At 39.9% G+C, this 18,717-nt stretch overlaps 1 pseudogene; it reads left to right on the forward strand.

Moving 5' to 3' along the window:
- Positions 1–2,017: 2,017 nt before the first annotated feature.
- On the forward strand, positions 2,018–2,221 carry LOC142445937 (BBSome-interacting protein 1-like; annotated as a pseudogene).
- The last annotated feature ends 16,496 nt before the right edge of the window (positions 2,222–18,717 follow it).

The raw sequence follows: 18,717 nt of genomic DNA on the forward strand, positions 1-18,717 counted from the left end.
TCTTCTTCTTTTTTGTTGACTCTCTATTTTACCAAGTATGATGCACTCTTCCAAAGGTTGGCCTATCCTCATAATATGTCAGAAGTACAAGAGGAAACATCCCCCTTCCTTGCTTCGAAGAAGCATTCTGTTCATACTTCTTCCAATACAGATTTGTTGACCCTTCTGGCATTCCGTAGCACTTTTAATATCCTTTGCCCGTATCATAAGTCAAAGAAACCAAATCTTCTCCAATCGTCCTTACTCATTGTTTAGCTTTCACATGCATATAATGGCGTTGAAAATAGCATACCTTGGGCCAGGGACACATTAAGATTCAGAGTTATATCTTTACTCTTTAACACTTCAAAAGGACTTTTGTTAAAATTGATTTTGAGAGACAAAAGATGACATTGTACAATGATTAAAAGGACAACAGAACTAGAAGACATAACCATAATAAACATGTATATGCGCAATGAAAGACCCATAAAATACATTAATCAAACCCCTATAGAACTAAAGAAAGAAATAGACAGCAAAACAATAACAACAGTGTTCAATATTTCACTCTCTAGAAAAGAGACATTATCAGGAAAGACACTCAATAAAGACACAGGTGAACTAAACCGCCCCACTGACCAACGCAGCCTTTAGACACATACAGCACACCCCAGTCAACAGCAACACCGTATACAAGCTTTTATTTCTTTAATCATTTTATTGGGTGCTCTAACAGCTCTTATAAAATTCCATGCCTCAATTGTATCGAGCATATTTGTACATATGCTACCACCATCATTTTCTGAACATTTACTTTCTATTTGAGCCCTGGTATCAACTTCTCTTTTTTTCTTCCCTCCCGCCTCTCCCTTATTGTTTTCATATTTTACACCAACTGCTGTCTCCTTTCACCCACGTTTCTGTTTTTCATCCCTCTGGGTGGGGTGTGTGTGTTGCAATCGGTGCCCCTTCCTTCCCTCCTCCCCCCACCTTCTACCTACCCTCCAGGTATAGCTACTTCTTTCTGTTCCCGAGAGGTTTATCTGACCTGGATTCTGTGTGCCCTGAGCTCTTATCTGTATCAGAGTACATGCTCTGGTCTAGCCAGAACTAAAAGGCAGGACTGGGGTCTTGATAGTGGGGGTTGAGGAAGCCTGAAAGAACCAGAGGAATACTGTGTGTTTCATTGATGCTATACTGCACCCTGGTTGACTCATCATTTCCTTGTGACCCTTCTGTGAGGGGATGTCCTATCATCTACAGATGGGTTTGGGGTCTCTACTCTGACTCCCTCATTCTCAACAATATGTTTTTTGTTTGTTTGTTTTGGGTCTTCTTGTGCCTGTTACCTGATTCTGTTGCCACCTCATGATTGCACAGGCTGGTGTGCTTCTTCCATGTGGTCTTGTTGCTTCTCTGCTCGATTGGCTGCTGATTTAACTTCAAGTCTTTAAGACCCCAGATGCTATATCATTTGATAGTTTGGCACCATCAGCTTTCTTTTTTATTTTTCTTTCTCCCCTCCCTCTCCCGCCCTCCCCAGAAACCACCATCAGCTTTCTTCACCACATAGTTTACAGTCTTTTCTAGTGAGCATGTAACATTCTCTAGAATAGATCATAGATAAGGTCACAAACTAAACCTCAGTAAAATTTTAAATAATTGAGATTACTCAATCCATTTTCTTAGACATCAATGCTATAAAATTAGAAATCAACAATAGGAACGGCAGGGGGAAAACAAATACATGAAAATTGAACAATATATTGCTTACAAACTATTAGGTAATTGATAAAATATGAAAATTTAAAATCCTTGAAATGAAAATATAAAAATGAAAATATAAAAATGGTATCAAAAACCTCTGAGACAGCGAAAGAAGTTATCAGGGGGCAAGTTACTACAATAAACACACACTTAAAAAAAAAGAGAAGCAGAACCCCAAATTAACATCTTAATACAACATCTAAAACAATGCAAACAAGAGTGAGTGGAGAGACACATATGAAAAACTTACAATTAAGCTAAGTTGGAAATGAAGTCCATCTTCCAGAAAGTTCTTCCAAAACAAGGGCTGCTGTCTGTGGAAGAGACAACCACAATGGCGCTACGTAAGCCCAGACTTTTACCCTTGGAATCTTTGACTCTTGAAGAACTGGAGAAAATTCAGCAAGCAGCCTAGGACACAGCTCACCAACAAGAGTTGGGAGAAAGGGGAAAGCAGCAAATAACCCCCTGAGTGATGACCTAGCACTCCCACCACGCCCTGCCTACCGTTTCATAGTAATCAGAAAGTCTACATCTTATACTACTAGACATGTATGAATAAGACGTGGAATATTCCTATAGATACTGATTTAAATTTTGCTTTTTTTAAGACCCAAAATAAATATACTGAATAAAGAATCCAAAAAGAAAAAGAAAAAAATTCGAACAAGAGCAACCAAATAATCCTTCAACCACAAGGAGAAAAGAAATCATAGCAGATTTCAGACTAGAGCAGAAATAAATGAATTGGAAAACAAGCAAAAAATTTTTTTAAAGCAATAAGATAAGTTAATTTTTAAAAGGATTAACAAAACTGGTAAACCACTGGTAAACTTCACAAAGAAAAGGAAGAGAGACTCAAATCAACAATAAGAGGTGAAAGGGGTGACCTCACAACAAATACAAATAAAATTTAAAAAATATTATTATGAAAGGCTATAGTCCAATAAATTCAAAAACCTAGACAAAATGGAAACATTTCTAGAATGCATTAAGATGGCTTCACGGGAGTGCTCTGTCAAGCATTCAGAGAAGAATTGACACCAATTCTATACAGATTACTCTAACATGCAGAAAAGGACAACACACCGTAAACCCATGTTATGGAGCCGTTATAACCCTGATACCCAAACCAGGAAAAGACACTACACTACCGAGATAGAAAACTGCAGGCCAGTATCCACCATGAACATAGATGCAACAATACTCAACAAAATATTAGCCAATAGAATAAAACATTATATTAGAAAAAAAACCCCACCATGATCAAACTAGATTCATACCAGGCACACAATGAGGGTTCAACAGGCAATCAATGTAACATGCTATATAATCAAATCAAAAGTAAGAACCATATGAGCATACTAATTGATACAGAAAAGACATCTGACAATATCTAACACCCATTCCTGATTACAAATATTCATTAAAATAGGAATTGAGGGAAATTTATCAACACAATCAAGGCCATATATACCAAACCAATGGCCATCATCTCCCCCGTTGGGAAAAATGGAATATTCCATGCTCATAGACAGAAAGCTTGATCTTGTGAAAATTCTAGTAGCACTCAAAGCAATCTTAAAATCCAACATGATTCTGTTCCAGATCCCAACTTCCTGCTTTAAGGAAATGGGAAAACTAATTACTAAAAGTATATGGAGAGTGAAGAGACTCAAGATGAACAAAGAACTTCTCAAGAACAATGTCCGAGGTCTCTCATTCCCTGACTTCACAGTCGGTTCCACAGCCACAGTAGTTGAAATAGTGCAGTTAGGGTACAGTTGTAGATACACAGACTAATGGAGTAGAATAAAAACAAACTCAGAAATAAACTCATCCACCTACAGATGACTGATCATCGACGAAAAGCTAACAAGCATTATATGGGACACATATAGTCTCTTTAATAAATGGTGTCGACAAAATTGGGTCTCCATCTATAGAAGGATAAAGCGGGATCCACCTCTTACCCTATGTAAAAAGACAAAAATCAAAATGGCTCAGAGAGAAAAATGTAAATCCTAGAACTCTAGTAAGCATAAATGAGAAAACAGTGAGTAACTTACAAAGTGTTCACATACTTATCAAATCTAATGAAGGAAACACCTATAGTACATGACAAGATAGATGACTGATGCCTACTAAAAATAAGATACATATGTGCAGCAAGAGTAGAGAACATAAACTTTTGACAATGACACAACAAACAAGGGACTAATCTCTAAGATCTATAGAAAACTCCAACACCTCATAATATTAATAAAAAATAACCTGTATACTTCCTCCCCCCAACTACCATGATCCGAATTCTACCTTGCAGGGCTGGATAGGGCAGAAATTGTACACTGGTGTATATGGGGGCTGGAGGCACTGGGAATCCAGGGTGGATGATACCTTCAGGACCAGGGGTGGGAGGGGCGATACTGGGAGAGCGGAAGGCGAGTGGGTTGGAAAGGGGGAACTGATTACAGGGGTCCACATGTAACCTCCTCACTGGGAGATGGACGGCAGAGAAAGGGGGGAAGGGAGACTTCGGATAGGGCAAGAAATGACAAAATAACGATGTGTAAATTACCAAGGGCACATTGGGAGGGGGGAACGGGGAGGGAGGGGAAAAAAAAAGAGGACCTGATGCAAAGGGCTTAAGTGGAGAGCGAATGCTTTGAGAATGATTGGGGCGGGGAATGTATGGATGTGCTTTATACCATTGATGTATGTATATGTATGGATTGTAATGAGAGTTGTGTGAGTCCCTATAAAATGTAAAAAAAAGAAAAAAATGTTAAAAAAAAGAAAATGATTAGGGCAAAGAATGTACAGATGTGCTTTATACAATTGATGTATGTATATGTATGGATTGTGATAAGAGTTGTATGAGCCCCTAATAAAATGTTAAAAAAAATAACCTGTATATACTCGAATATAAGCTAACTCGAGTATAAGCCGAGGTACCTAATTATTACCTGGGAAACCAGAAAAACTGATTGACTCGAGTATAAGCCTAGGGTAGAAAATGCAGAAGCTATTGGTGGGTCTCAATAATCAAAACAAATTAAAATAAAATTACTAAAAATTGAAACATCAGTGGGGTAATGTATATAAATATTTATTTTAAATAAAAAACATAAAAGGACAAGTCATTTAATATTAGTAAACCAGCACAGTAAGTGGAAAATAGGTTCAACAAAAACTATAAGGTATCAACAATGATACCTTAAGAGTACTATTCCCTGAGCTCAATCAGCAACCAAGCTAAAATGTAGAGTTAAAATACTTCAAAACTAGATTCCTCATCATCCGTATCCCAATGCAGAGCTTCAGCTGGTGTGAGGTCATCACAGACGCTGTCCTCACTGAGAAAGCCATCATCACCATCACTGCTGTCATTTTCATACAAAGCGCAGTCTTCACTGCCATCCATAGCATTACTAATACTACATTTCTGGAAGGCACGTCACACCATGTCTTCTGGAATGTCTTCCCATGCATCTCGAACCCACTTTGCTATTAACTCTATGTCAGGCTTCATGAGATTTCTTCCTTTTGTTAGTCGGGCTTGACCAGCTGACATCAATTCATTCCATATCCTTCGCACATGGTCTTTAAAAGGCTTATTCAAAGATACACGTCATAGGATGGCTCTGATTGGTTAGATATGAGTAAACAAACATTCAAAGCCCTGCGGTGTCAGCGGGGTTTCGAATGAACAGTGGAGAACAACAGTGTAACATCTCACCAGGGTACCACTGACCGGTGTATAATACCGTATATACTCGTTTTTTACATGAGTATATACAGTAATTAAAAAGTGAGCAAATGATACCAACAATTATAGTTCACCAAAGATGATAGCCAAATGGCCAAGATCCTTAGCCATCTGGGAGAGGCAAATCAAAGCAATGACGAACTACTACCTTAATCTAACATTGACAGCCAAGTCAAAATAAATAAGTAAAAGCAGAAAACATCAAATACTGGAGAGCCTACAGAGAGATTGGAAGCTCACTTAGTGTAGCCTGTAACCATGTACAACTGCTTTGGAAAGTGGTATGATGTAGCATCTAGCAATCAACCTCCTAGGTATATATCCTAAAAAATTAAGAGCCACAGCACAAACTGACTTATTCACTACCCATGTTCATTGTAGGGTACAGTTCACAGTAACAAGAAGTTGGAAACAGCATAAATTCCCATCAGTAAAAAAATATTGAATGATGTAGGAGATGTCAGAGAAAGATGGAACAAATATATACAGTCACAGTACCAAAAAGAGCTAGTCAACACTCCACCATTTCATGAGGTAATCTATAAACAAGAACCAATGGTGTTGAAGGAAGAAGTTCAAGTTGCACTGAAAGTATTAATCTAAAGAAAGCCCCACAAATTGATGGAATTCCAATAGAAATGTTTTTCATCAAAATGCATCCTGGCTGAAAGCAGAAAATACAAGATTGATGTTTCTTCATGTGTTATTGTTTGATGTCAAGGCATTCCATGGTGTGATCATAAAATATTATGGATAACCTTGAGAGGAATGAAAATTCCGGAACACTTTGTTTTGCTCCTGTGGAATTTGTATGTGGATCAAGAGGCAGTTATGTGAACAGAACGAGGGAACACAGCATGATTAAAATCAGGAGTGATTCATGATAGCATTATATCCTTCCACCATACTTATTCAATGTGAATGCTGAACAAATAACCAGAGAAGCTGTTTTTATGAAGAAGAATGTAGCATCAGGGTTGAAGGAAGGCTTGTTAACACAATGTACAGATGACACAACATTGTTACTGAAATTGAGGGCTGGAAGCACTTGCTGAAGAAAATCAATTATTGCAGTAATCAGTATGGATTACAACTCAATGTAAAGAAGACCAATATCCCCACAGCTGGGTTACTAGGTAAGGTCATGGAGAGAAGGTTGAAGTTGTTAAAGATTTTGTCTTGCTTGGACCCACAAAGGGACCTGGTGGGATAAAAACGGGGCTTTCTGCTCTCATAAACAGTGACAGTTGCAGAAGCCCACAGGGCAGTTTTACCTTGTCCTATGCCTGTAGGGGTGCTCTGAGACAGCATCAACTCAATGTCAGTGAGTTTGGTTTGGTTTTGATCAACAATCGATGCTCATGGAAGCAGCAGTCGAGCATTCAAAAGAAGTGTTGCATTAGGTAAATCTGCTGCAGAAGACCTCCTTGTTGTTTCTGTTGTTCGGTGCCATTGAATCAGTTCCAAACCATGGAGACCCTATACACAACAGAACAGAATACTGCCTGGTCCTGCACAGACAGCCATACAATTGCTCCTATGTTGATCCCCTTGCTGCGGCCACAGTGTCAGTCCGTCTCCTCGAGAGCCTACCTTTTGCTCACTGCCCCTCCACTTTACCAAGCCTCTCTGCATCTAAGGGGCACTCTGGCTGTGTGTCTTCCGAGACAGATTGACTTGTCCTTTTAGAAATCCATGGTACTTTATGAGTCAGAATCGACTCGATGGCAGGGAGATTTTTACCCCTTGAAATGGTTGAGCTTCAATCAATTATTTTTATGTACTTCCTTTTTTAGGCCTTTGGTATGATTCAGTATTTTGCCATAAAACTTTCAGTATTGCAATTTGAGGCTTACATTTTTCTTCAGTTCTTTTAGCTTAAGAACTGACAAATGTGTTCTGCCCTTTTGATTTTCTAAGTCCAGGTTTTTGCACATCATCGCAATTTTTTACTTTGTCTTTTCAAGTCACCTTTAAAAAATCATTTTATTGGGAGCTCATACAGGTCTTGTCATAGTCCATCCATTCATCAATTGTGTCTAGCACGTTTGTACATTTGTTACCATCATTATTTTCAAAATATTTTCTTTCTACTTGAGCCCTTGGTATCAGCTCCTCATTTTTCCCTCCCTCACTCACTCTTCCTCCCTCATGAACCCTTGATAATTTATGAATTATTATTATTTTTTCATGTCTTACACTGATGTCTCCTTTCACCCGCTTTTCTGTTGTCTGTTCCCCTGGGAGGGGGTAATATGTAGATCATTGTGATCGATTCCCCCTTCTTCACCCACCTTCCCTTTACCCTCCTGGTATGGCTACTCTCAGTATAAGTCCTGAGGGGTTTACCTGTCCTGGATTCCCTGTGTTGCAAGCTCTTAACTGTACCTGTGTGCATATTCTGGTATATCCAGATTTGTAAGGTAGAATTGGGGTCATGACAGTCGGAGGGGGCTGGGGGATGTCCAATTGTCTACAGATGGACTTTGGGTCTCCACTCTGTACTCCCCCTCATTTAAAATGATAACATTTTTTGTTCTGGGTCTTTGATGCCTGATACCTGTTCCCATTGATACCTCGTGATCACACAGGCTGGTGTGCTTCTTCCATGTGGACTTTGTTACTTCTCAGCTAGATGGCTGCTTGTTTACCTTCAAGCCTTTAAGACCCCAGACGTCAAGCCACCCTTTTAATCCATCTGTTCAGCTCTTTTACTTCATCATTTTTTTTTCATTAGTTTTAATTACTCTACATTCAGGAGCAGATTTCAGAATCTGCTGTAATCCTGTTAGGTCTTTTCTTTTTTACCATCTTTAAATGACCTTTTGCTCTCATCATGAAATTTCATTGATGTCATTCACAACTCATCTAGTCTTCAGTTGTTAGTGTTCAATGCATCGACCATTTTCTTGAGATGGTCTCTACATTTAGGTGGTACTTTCACTCTTGTGGATTTATTTTCATTTTATTTTGCTTCATCTTGAACTTGCTTGGAAGCAATTGGTTGTCTGTTCCTTATTTGGCCATTAGCCTCATTTTGGCTAATGATACTGGGTTTCTCCATTGTTTGTCTACTGTGTTGGTTGACTTGATTCCTGTGTTCAGTAAGGGTCTCATGGGTACTCATCATTTCTCTTGTGGAAAGAAGTTACTTGCAGTGAGGAGTGTTGGTGTTTAGATATTCTGTCATGAGATCGCTTGCATTGTTTCTATGACCAAGGACATTTTTTCCCATCTTCCAGTTCTTCCACTTTGTTTGTAACTTTGGCTTTCCAATGACCAGTAATGATCAATGCATTTTGACTGAATTCCTGATCAATTGCTGACTGAAGAAGTTGGTAAAATCTTGTTTTTTGATCCACGGAATTCACAGAATAGCAGCCACATTAGCTGGCCTTTCTTGTAGGTCTGTGATAATATCCTGTAACTAGTGCCATTGTACTTTAGGGAAGACCTTAAAGTGTTCTCTTAAATGTTGAGTCTGACGTCATTCCTTTTGAACTTTTCATTCTTGGCGTAGGAAGCCCTATGTTTCATTCAAAATGGCAACTACCTATCCAACTTACTAATGCCTAAGAATATTGATCTTTATCTGTTCCATATTATTGTTGATGAGATGCAATTAAAATTAATTATGATTTGCATTAAGGTTACCAGAGGAAATTGGTATCCCATTCAATAATGCATACATATTTTGTTTCTTGACACTAGTTGTGATCTTCATAATGTAACAGCTGTCTTCCTACTTGCTCTTTAAGTTTAACATTTCCACTTATTACCCAGAAGGACCTGGTTAGAAATCCCTGGTGAACTGCTTTTAAGAAATCAACCAATGAAATTTCCGTGGAGCACAACACTGCTCTGGCACATGAAGCTACACAGGGAGCCATCATGCGTTGAAATCACCTGGATTACTCATTTTGTTTGACTATTTTCCAAGAATTATTCTAGCCACCTTTATTTCCCATTTAGTTTAGCATATTTTTTCTTCACAACAATCCTATAAAGCATTATTATTATCTGCTGCTTTATAAATAAAGACAAGGACAGAGATTTAGTCAATTATGCATGCCATATATACTCGTGTGTAAGCTGAGTTTGGCAGCACATTTTTAATGCTATTTTGTGGTAAAATTAGGTGCCTCAGCTGATATTCGGGTTGACTTATACTTGAGTATGTACTGTGACTAGTAAATAGTAGGGTTATAATTTGAACACAGATTTTGGTATAGATCTTATGCTCTTAATTACCATATTAAACTATAACCTGTCCCATCTTAGACTTTTCCTGTACCACTCTGTACCCTGGTATGGGCTTCCAAGAAATATTCAATAATTAATTGTGAAGAGTGTCAAGGCTGTTCTCAGGAAAGCCAGATCCCAGGGTGGCTAACTTTTCCTACCTAGTCATCCCACAGCAGATGGTAAAATTGACAAAAAACCAACTGTGAGCAGAACCATTCTCCAGAAAATCTGTCATGCAGGCAACCCACATGCTGTGTGCAAGAAACAGTAATTGTCAATCACATTGAAAACGGCTGTGTTAAGGATAGAAACTTTTGCAAATAAGAAAAGAAAAAAAGTTCCTTGGTTTTAGTGTGAGCAAGCTTCTCCGGATTATATTTTTGTTTAGACTGTGAGCTCCTAGTAAAAAGGGCTGTTTCACATTCTTCTTTGAGCATTATATTCCAGGAAAAGTCAAACTTTACATACTTTCATTGACTTAAGTTCTATTTATTGTGTTGATACTATGAGCTGAGGCCCTGCCCAGGAACTTGGGATATACCTGTGAATAAAGTGGACAGAAATTTCAGTCCTTATGGAAAGTGAAGGTAGATCATGAATTAGTCCATGGACAATTGATTTCATCCATGATTAAATCACAGGGTATGTTAAAGGGAATCAAGAGTACTGAGAAGAAGACATAAGGTAGAGGGATACAAAAACAAGGTCCAGAGGTGGAGAAAGAGCAGTTGTAACTTTATGATCATTGTCAACTTCCTCAACAAGTAACATTTCAGCCAAGATATGAAGGATATGAACGAGTGACCAAGACATATGGAACTGAGCTAGAGGTGATCCAACAAGCTCCCCTGTAGTCAAGCGGGATGAAGAGAAGAATGATGGAGGTAGCATAGAATCAAGAACCAGGGCTGTTAACGGAAGAAGCCCAGCGTGCACTGAAGGCACTAGCAACAAACTAAGCCCCAGGGATGGGTAGAAAACCAATTGAAATGTTTCAAAAATGAATGAAGCCCTGGAGGTTCTCATCTATGCCAAGAAATTAGCAAGGTAGTTACCTGGCCAACTGATCAGAAGAGATCCATATTTGTGCTCAGTCCAAAGAAAAGTGACCAAACAGAATGCAGAAACCATTGAACAACATCATTAATATAGCATGCAAATAAAAATCTTTAGACAGTTAATTGACATATCATTGACACAATATACAAATCAGTGGTCTGAGTATGTTTAATGGAGTTGTACAATCATCACCACATTCAACCTTAGAACATTTTCTTCATATTTGTACTCATTGTTAATAGCTCCCTACTTCCCTCCACTTCCTTTGCTATAACCCTAAGAAACTAGTACTCTAATTGCCATCTCTGTAGGTTTACCTTTCGTGGATTTCTATGTTTGAAAAATCATACACCTCATCCGCTCCGCACCCCCACCAAAGACAATAACAGAATCACACATGGAAAACCCTCCACCCAAAAGAAAGCAGAGGGTGGCTATGGATGACTGAGAGCTCCAAACCCATTTGCTGAATTCCCACGTGGATTCAGCTTCCAGTAAATGCCTTCTGACCGTAGTCTGAAGATGTGGGTATCCTTGCTGTCAGAAAGACAGCCTTATAAGGTTGATTATGGCAAATATAGTTATGTTAAAATGTCATGCTTTATCATTTGATCTCCCTTTTGTCTCATTTGAAAGTTGTTTCTGTTTTTAATATTTTCTGCTTGCTTTTTATGGGGCTTTTCTCTGTTTTGTGTTGTTATTGTTATTTTTGCTTCCAGTTTGTATTGTATTATTTTCTGTATATGAAATTTAGGATAAGTAAACATATAAAGACAGTAACTAGATTAATAATTATCTAAGGATATGGCAGAGAAGGTTGGGGATGGGGAATTGGGGAGCATGCATCAAAGAACAAAAAATACCATCATGTGCTCACCTTCCCAATACAACCACTGAAGACAAATGGGTGTTTAAGCAAATGTGGTGAAGAAAGCGGATGGTGCCTGGCTATCAAAAGACATAGCATCTGGGGTCTTAAAGGCTTGAAGTTAAACAAGTGGCCATCAAGCTGAGAAGCAACAAAGCCCATGGAAGAAGCACACCAGCCTGTGTGATCATGAGGTTTCGAAGGGAGGAGGTATCAGGAATCAAAGAACAAAAAAATAAAATAGTTGTGAATAAAAGGAAATGCAGATTGGGGACCCAAGACCCATCTGTAGGCAACTTGACACCCTTTACTTAAGGGTCATGGGGAGGAGATGAGCCAGTTCGGGTGCAGTGTAGCAATGATGAAACATACAACTTTCCTCTAGTTCTTCAATGCTTCCTCTGCCTCCCACCCACTATAATGATTCCAATTCTACCTTACAAATCTGGCTAGACCAGAGGATGTACACTGGTACAGATAGAAACTGGAAACATGGGGAATCCAGGATGGATGATCCCTTTAGGACCAGTGCTGAGAATGGCGATAGCGGGAAGGTGGAGGGAGGATGGGATGGAAAGGGGGACCCGATTACAAAGATCTACATATAACCTCTTCCCTGGGGGATGGGCAACAGAAAAGTCGGTGAAGGGAAACATCAGACAGTGTAAGATACGATAAAATAATAATTTATTAATTATCAAGGGTTCATGAGGGAGAGGGGAGCAGGGAGGGAGGGGAAAAATGAGGAGCTGATACCAAGGGCTCAAGTAGAAAGCAAATATGTTGAGAATGATGATGGCAACAAATGTACAAATGTGCTTGACACAATGGATGCATGTATGGACTGTGATAAGAGTTGTACAAGGCCCCAATAAAATGATTAAAAAAAGGAAGAAAATGTTCTGATATTGTGATGATTGAACAACTCATATTAATTTGATTGAACAATTAAATTGTATGATATGTGAATTATATACCCATAAAACTATTAAAAACAAAGCATAAAATTTTAAAAACTAGAATAAATTAAAGTGGGTTAAAAGGGAAAACAATAAGATGTTAAAATTTAACTTAATTCTGTCTGCATTAATTCACTTTCTGATATAGCTGTCTGAGGGCAAGGTCAGAAGGAATTTAATGAAGAATTAATTCCGTTGGGGACTCTGCAATGAATTTTGGGCTCTCATTGCCATTCATAGTTTTATGCAAACTGGATGCCCAGAATTTAAGCTCTAACACATTTCCCTCATCATGTTGGAATTTATTGTTTACAATCGTTGGATCACAATTTGGGCATCCTTGAAGAACTCATATTGTCTTGCTTTGAAATGTTTGTCATAGTTAGGTTTTGTGTCAACGTGGCTGGGTGATGATTTTCATTTATTTTCCAGGTCAGGCCTCATAACCTCCCATGATGATCTATAACGCAATATAATTAACTCTGTAATAGGAACTGCTGTAATTGCCAATCAGTTGTAAGAAGACGAGGGTGGAATACAACCTCTTTATTCAGATCACAACCCTAACACCACTGAAATCAAGTTTCTTCAGTGTGTAGCCTAGTAAGTAGAAGCTACTGGGAACGTGCTTGTTTGCTTGTGGAATCTGTTCCTGCTTCTGACTTATTGACCTCCAGCCCTTTTGATTTGAGCTCCTGGACTACCCTATGGCTTGCTGATTCCAGGAGTCGCCTTCTATATAACCTGCCATATCACCAGTTTCCCAAACGATGCCAGTCAGTAAGCGCCTCCATCTTTTCCCCCAATCATTTTATTAGGGGCCTTACAACTTTGGTAACAATCCATACATCCATTGCGTCCAGCACATTTTTACATATGTTGCCATCATCTTTTCAAAGTACTTTTCTTCTACTTGATATTAGCTTCTCAATCCCCCCCTCATGAACCCTTGATAACTTAGAAATTATTATTATTTTCACTAACCACAATCTCCCTTCACCCACATTTCTGTTGTTCCTTCCCCTTGGGAGTAGGGGGCGGGTATATATAGATCATTTTGATTGTTTTTTCCTATCTCCTCCCACCTTCCCCTACCCTCATGATATCGCTACTTCCATTATTGTTCCTAGGGGATTTATCTGTTCTGGATGCCCTGTGTCAAGAGCCCTTATCTGTACCAATGTACATGCTCTGGTCTAGGAAGCTTTATAAGGTATAATTGGGGTCATAATAGTGGGGTGAGGAAGCATTAAAGAACTAGAGCAGTGGTTCTCAATCTTCCTAATGCTGTGACCCTTTAATATAGTCCCTCATGTTGGGGTGACCCCAGCCATAAAATTATTTTCATTACTGCTTCATAACTGTAATTTTGCTACTATTATGAATCAGGCAACCCCTGTGAAAGGGTTGTTTGACCCCCAAAGGGGTCATGACCCACAGGTTGAAAATCACCGAACTAAAGGAATGTTGTATGTTTCATTGGTGCTGTACTGACTGGCTCGTCTATTCCTTGATCCTTCTGTGAAGGGATGCCCAATTGTCTACAGATGGGCCTTGGGTCTCCATTCTGTCACCCCTCCCCTCATTTGCATCGATATGTTTGTTTATTCTGGATCTTCTGATGCATAATACCTGGTCCCACCAATACCACATGATCACACAGGGTGGTGTGCTTCTTCCATGTGGACTTTGTTGCTTACCAGCTAGATGGCCGCTTTTTTATCTTCAAACCTTTAAGACTCCACCTGTTATATCTTTTGATAGCTAGGCATCATCAGTTTTCTTCACCACATTTGCTTATGCACCCATTTTGTCTTCAGTGATTGTGTCAGGAAATTAAGCATCACAGAATGCTAGGTTATTAAAACAAAGTGTTATTGAATTGAGGGACTACTTGAGTAGAGGCCCAATGGCCTTCTGATACCATAAAATTTAACATATAAACATGAGGATCTGATACCAAGGACTTAAGTAGAAAGCAAATGTTTTGAGAATGATGATGTCAACAAATGTACAAATGTGCTTGACACAATGGATGTATGTATGGATTGTGATAAGCATTGCACGAGCCCCCAATGATATGATTAAAAATTTTTTAACATATGTACATAGATCTGTGCCACTATTATTATATAAATATATTTACACATGTCTGTGCCTGTATTTATACCTCTATAAATGTCCTTTGCCTCTTAGCAATTTCCTCTACTTCCTTTTAGTTTCCACTTGTCCCACTCTCTTGTTCGACCTGCATTCAGCTTTCATTAATTCCTCTTGGCTACATTGCACTTGATCAAACCCCACAAGGCATCCTACACCCTCCTTGCCATTGATTTTAGGTCACTTCTTGTTCTCCTATCCCTGGGTTAGTTGGCTCCCCACTTCCTCTCCTCCACCTTCCCATCTCCCATGTCCCTCCAGTCCCCTGTTTCCTCCTTAGGATTCTTTATCCTGCCTGTCTTTTCTAGAGAGAGATGAAGAAACAAAAGGAAAAAAAACTACAACAACGAAAAAGAAAGGTTTTTAAACAGTTCAAGGTCTGTCTTTTGACCTTTATGAGTGTTTCCCAGTGGAATCTGATGAGGTGCCACATCCTGCCCTGGAGTCTGTTTTTTGATTCCTCTGGGATTTCATTGCTTTGCTCCCCATGTGCTTCTCTGTTGCACACCCTTCGTGGTCTGCCCTGATGTGGTGGGGTCAGAGCAGACCCAGTTCCAGCACTGTTTCTAGTGTTGTCATCTGTAGGGCTACAGGTCAGTGAAGGGATGGTGTGTTTCATGGTGGGGCTGGCCCCATGGTCCTTCTGTGCATTGGCTCCTCCAAGGAGGAATATTGTCCTTGGGGCTTGGTGGACCAGGATGCGTTCCACTCTTTTTTTTTTTACTCTCTCCTTTCCTCTTAGTTTGCTCTGGTCCCGCAGCCCTCTCTATTGGTTCCCTGCTTCCTGACTGTATGTTGCATTCATGTCTGGTCCCTCTCGGCCTGTCCTGTGGAGACATAAGCAGCACCCTCCCCTTGCGCGGGTTAGTACCTCCGCTTTCTATGCCCCCTTTGATCCCCCTCCTTTTTGTTGGCTGCCATATGTATCCCTGGGCTGGCTCTGACCCCTGCCAGAGTGCCTGGAGCTCATCCCGGGACGTATGCCTAGAGTAGCTTTTCCCTATTCCCATTGTGCTTTTTAAGCTTACCTCAGTAGATCCATGTTGTACTTGTCCTTTGGTGCTTGGCTTACTTCACGTAGCATAATTTCCTCCAACTCTTCCCATATGGTGGTGTGCTCCATGCATTCATCACTACTTATTAGAGATACATAATACTCCATTATATATATGTACCAGAGTTTTTAAATCCACTTGTCCATTGATGGAAATTTAGGTTCTTTCCAACTCCTCGAAATTGTGAACTGCACTGCAGTGAACACTGGAGCACAGATATCTGGCCATGGTCTCTTTCTTGTCTCCAGTAGGGGGATTGCTGGGTTGAACAATAGCTTGATTTCCATCTCTTTTAGGTATTTCCATATCAATTTCCACAGTGGCTTCACATACCTACAGGTCCATCGGCAGTGAATGGGAGTTCCTGTCTTCCCACAGCCACTCCAGTACTTGCTACTTTCGGATTTTTTGAATCGGGCTCTCTTTGAGGGCTCTCTCATCATTGTTTTAATTTGCATTTCTCTTGTGACTGGCCCACAGACTTGAAAGCCTCCATCCTAAAGACTGGCGCACAGACTTGAAAGAGGACTGAACGGAACCACTTCTGCCGCTGTGCTCCCCACAGTCTTGCTATACGTTGCTCTCTCTATTTATATCCCTGGTTTTACTCCGCTAGAGAACACAGCTTTACCCAATGCTTTCTGAGTTTAGGAACACAAATTTCCAAGGGGAAGACAGGACTGTAGGGTGAACAGGGTAAGGTTTGCCAACAACATTCTCATAGGCCAGGCCTTGTTACCCTTGAAGAATGAACAGGCATATTGTCATGATGGGAAAATATCCTTGAGCCAATGTTCCTGGCTTTTTTCTCACCAACGAAGGCTTCAGTTTTCTTAAATTGCCTTCCAAATAAGGTACTATGATCATCCTGTGTCTTTTTAGGAAATGTATCGAGATGATTCCTTAGGAATATGAAAGGGAGGAGAGAAAACACACAGTCCCCATAGCCTTCTGAGCAGACCTCTCTGCCTGGACAGTCCCGCTGACTCCCTACTTGAGTCATATTGGACCATATTTCTTTTGGAAGACATGAAAGGGAAACAAGTGTTCTTGCTGAGAGCACTACAATTGCAGAGACACATGTAAACACACTTTGTTTGGAAAAACTCATGCTGAATGAACTGGGACCCTAGGAGCAATACATTCACCTCACCCTCACACAGTACTTTCCCTCAAGGTAATACCTGGGTGTGTGTGGTGCGTGCGCACAAGAGTCAGCAATGGAAAGGCTACTCTGAAGATGACTGTTTTTATCTCAAGCCGGACTTTTTGAGGACTTGGGGTTAAGGTCACAGTAGGGATTGCTGTGGAGTTATTGTTCATTGTGTGTCTTAATCCTATCTCTGGGTGTCTCATTCCTCTCCTAATTTTCATGATTGCATGGTCCCTTAATAACTAAAAAGAATGAAAAGAGGGATAAAACGAGGACAGATGAGATACATAATTTTTAAAAAAACTTCAAAAAACACAGAAGTGTCCCAGAAAGTGAATCCAGTAGTATCCAACATATATCCATGGGGCACCAAACCTAGGTCAGTTTCCATGTTGAAATTCAGAGTTACAGAAAGTAATAACATGAGGTTTCTGCTCTCCAGAACTCATAACCTTGTGGCTGAAACAGAGCATTACAACCCAGAGAGCTGGGTTTGAAGAGTGAAAGCAGAGGCTGGTGGAACAAGTGGGGTTGGTTCCTGTAGCGTGGTTGTGGTGGTCCTAAGAGGCACCCAGGAGCACTTCCCAGCTGGACCTCACAGATACCACCTGTTTCCCTCGTGGCCTTAGTTTCATGGGAACAAGTCACAAATTAGGATGGTAATTTTTGACTTTCCAGAGCAAATCAAACTTTAGTAAAATTTTAATGTCATAATATAGATGTGGGCAAGTCATCCTCTCCTCCCACAATTTAGAGCTGCGATTTAATTATTTGGAAAACAGGACAATAGCAAAGTCGGTCTCTGTGGATCACCTGCTTAAGAGTTGTGATTGTATTGAAAGAAATCACTGATTTCTGATACTGGTTACTCAACTGATACACAGAGAAAGCAAGTTTCCCAGTGTGATACACAAAGGGGACGCTTCTGAGGTCCAGTTGAGGTTTGAGTATCTTTTTCAGAAATCCCATAATTTACTGCACCTTTATGGAATTTCCTCTCTGTGTCAGGCACAGTGTTAGAGATACAGCCTAGAAAGCGCTGGACAGATCTGTCCCGCGGGGTCTCTGTGAGTGGAATTGACTACAGGGAATAGCACACCTGATCCTGTTTAATCGCAGGAAAAGCCACTTTGGAACTAATTTCAATTTCACTGTGACATAAATGTAGGCTTTGGTTCTCTTTCGCTCACACACAGGCTTTGAAGAGTTGTGGAATAAGGATATTATTCTTAAATTCCATTCTTTCAAGGACGTTTTGCAGACCCCTCATTTATATGAATGACACATGTGATCGGGCTGTGGACAAGGGTGTGGATGCTTGAAACAGCTTTGCAGCTCCCTGAAATGTTTAGGCATCGGGAGGGGAGCTGTGGCACCTCTGCCATATGGCCCCCAGCTTTGTTTGACTGCCTTGCTTTTTGGAGTTTTTAATAGTCAATGGGCCATACTGTTAAAGTCATAGAGGGTATGCCAAGACATTCACGACTGGCCTTTAAGAGGAAATAAAAAATCCAATAACATAAGAAATTAAACTGGACCACTTTGGCAATAGGCAATACAATACTTATTAAAATGTCAATACATTTAATTGTGGAGATAGGAACCCCTTCCCCTCCCCAATTATAAGATTTTATAGCAATACATGTGATTACACTCTGGCTTTCTGTTCCTGCAGCCAACTCTGAAAATCATTTGTATCT

This window comes from Tenrec ecaudatus, chromosome 4, assembly GCF_050624435.1.
Source record: "Tenrec ecaudatus isolate mTenEca1 chromosome 4, mTenEca1.hap1, whole genome shotgun sequence".
NCBI lineage: Eukaryota > Metazoa > Chordata > Mammalia > Afrosoricida > Tenrecidae > Tenrec > Tenrec ecaudatus.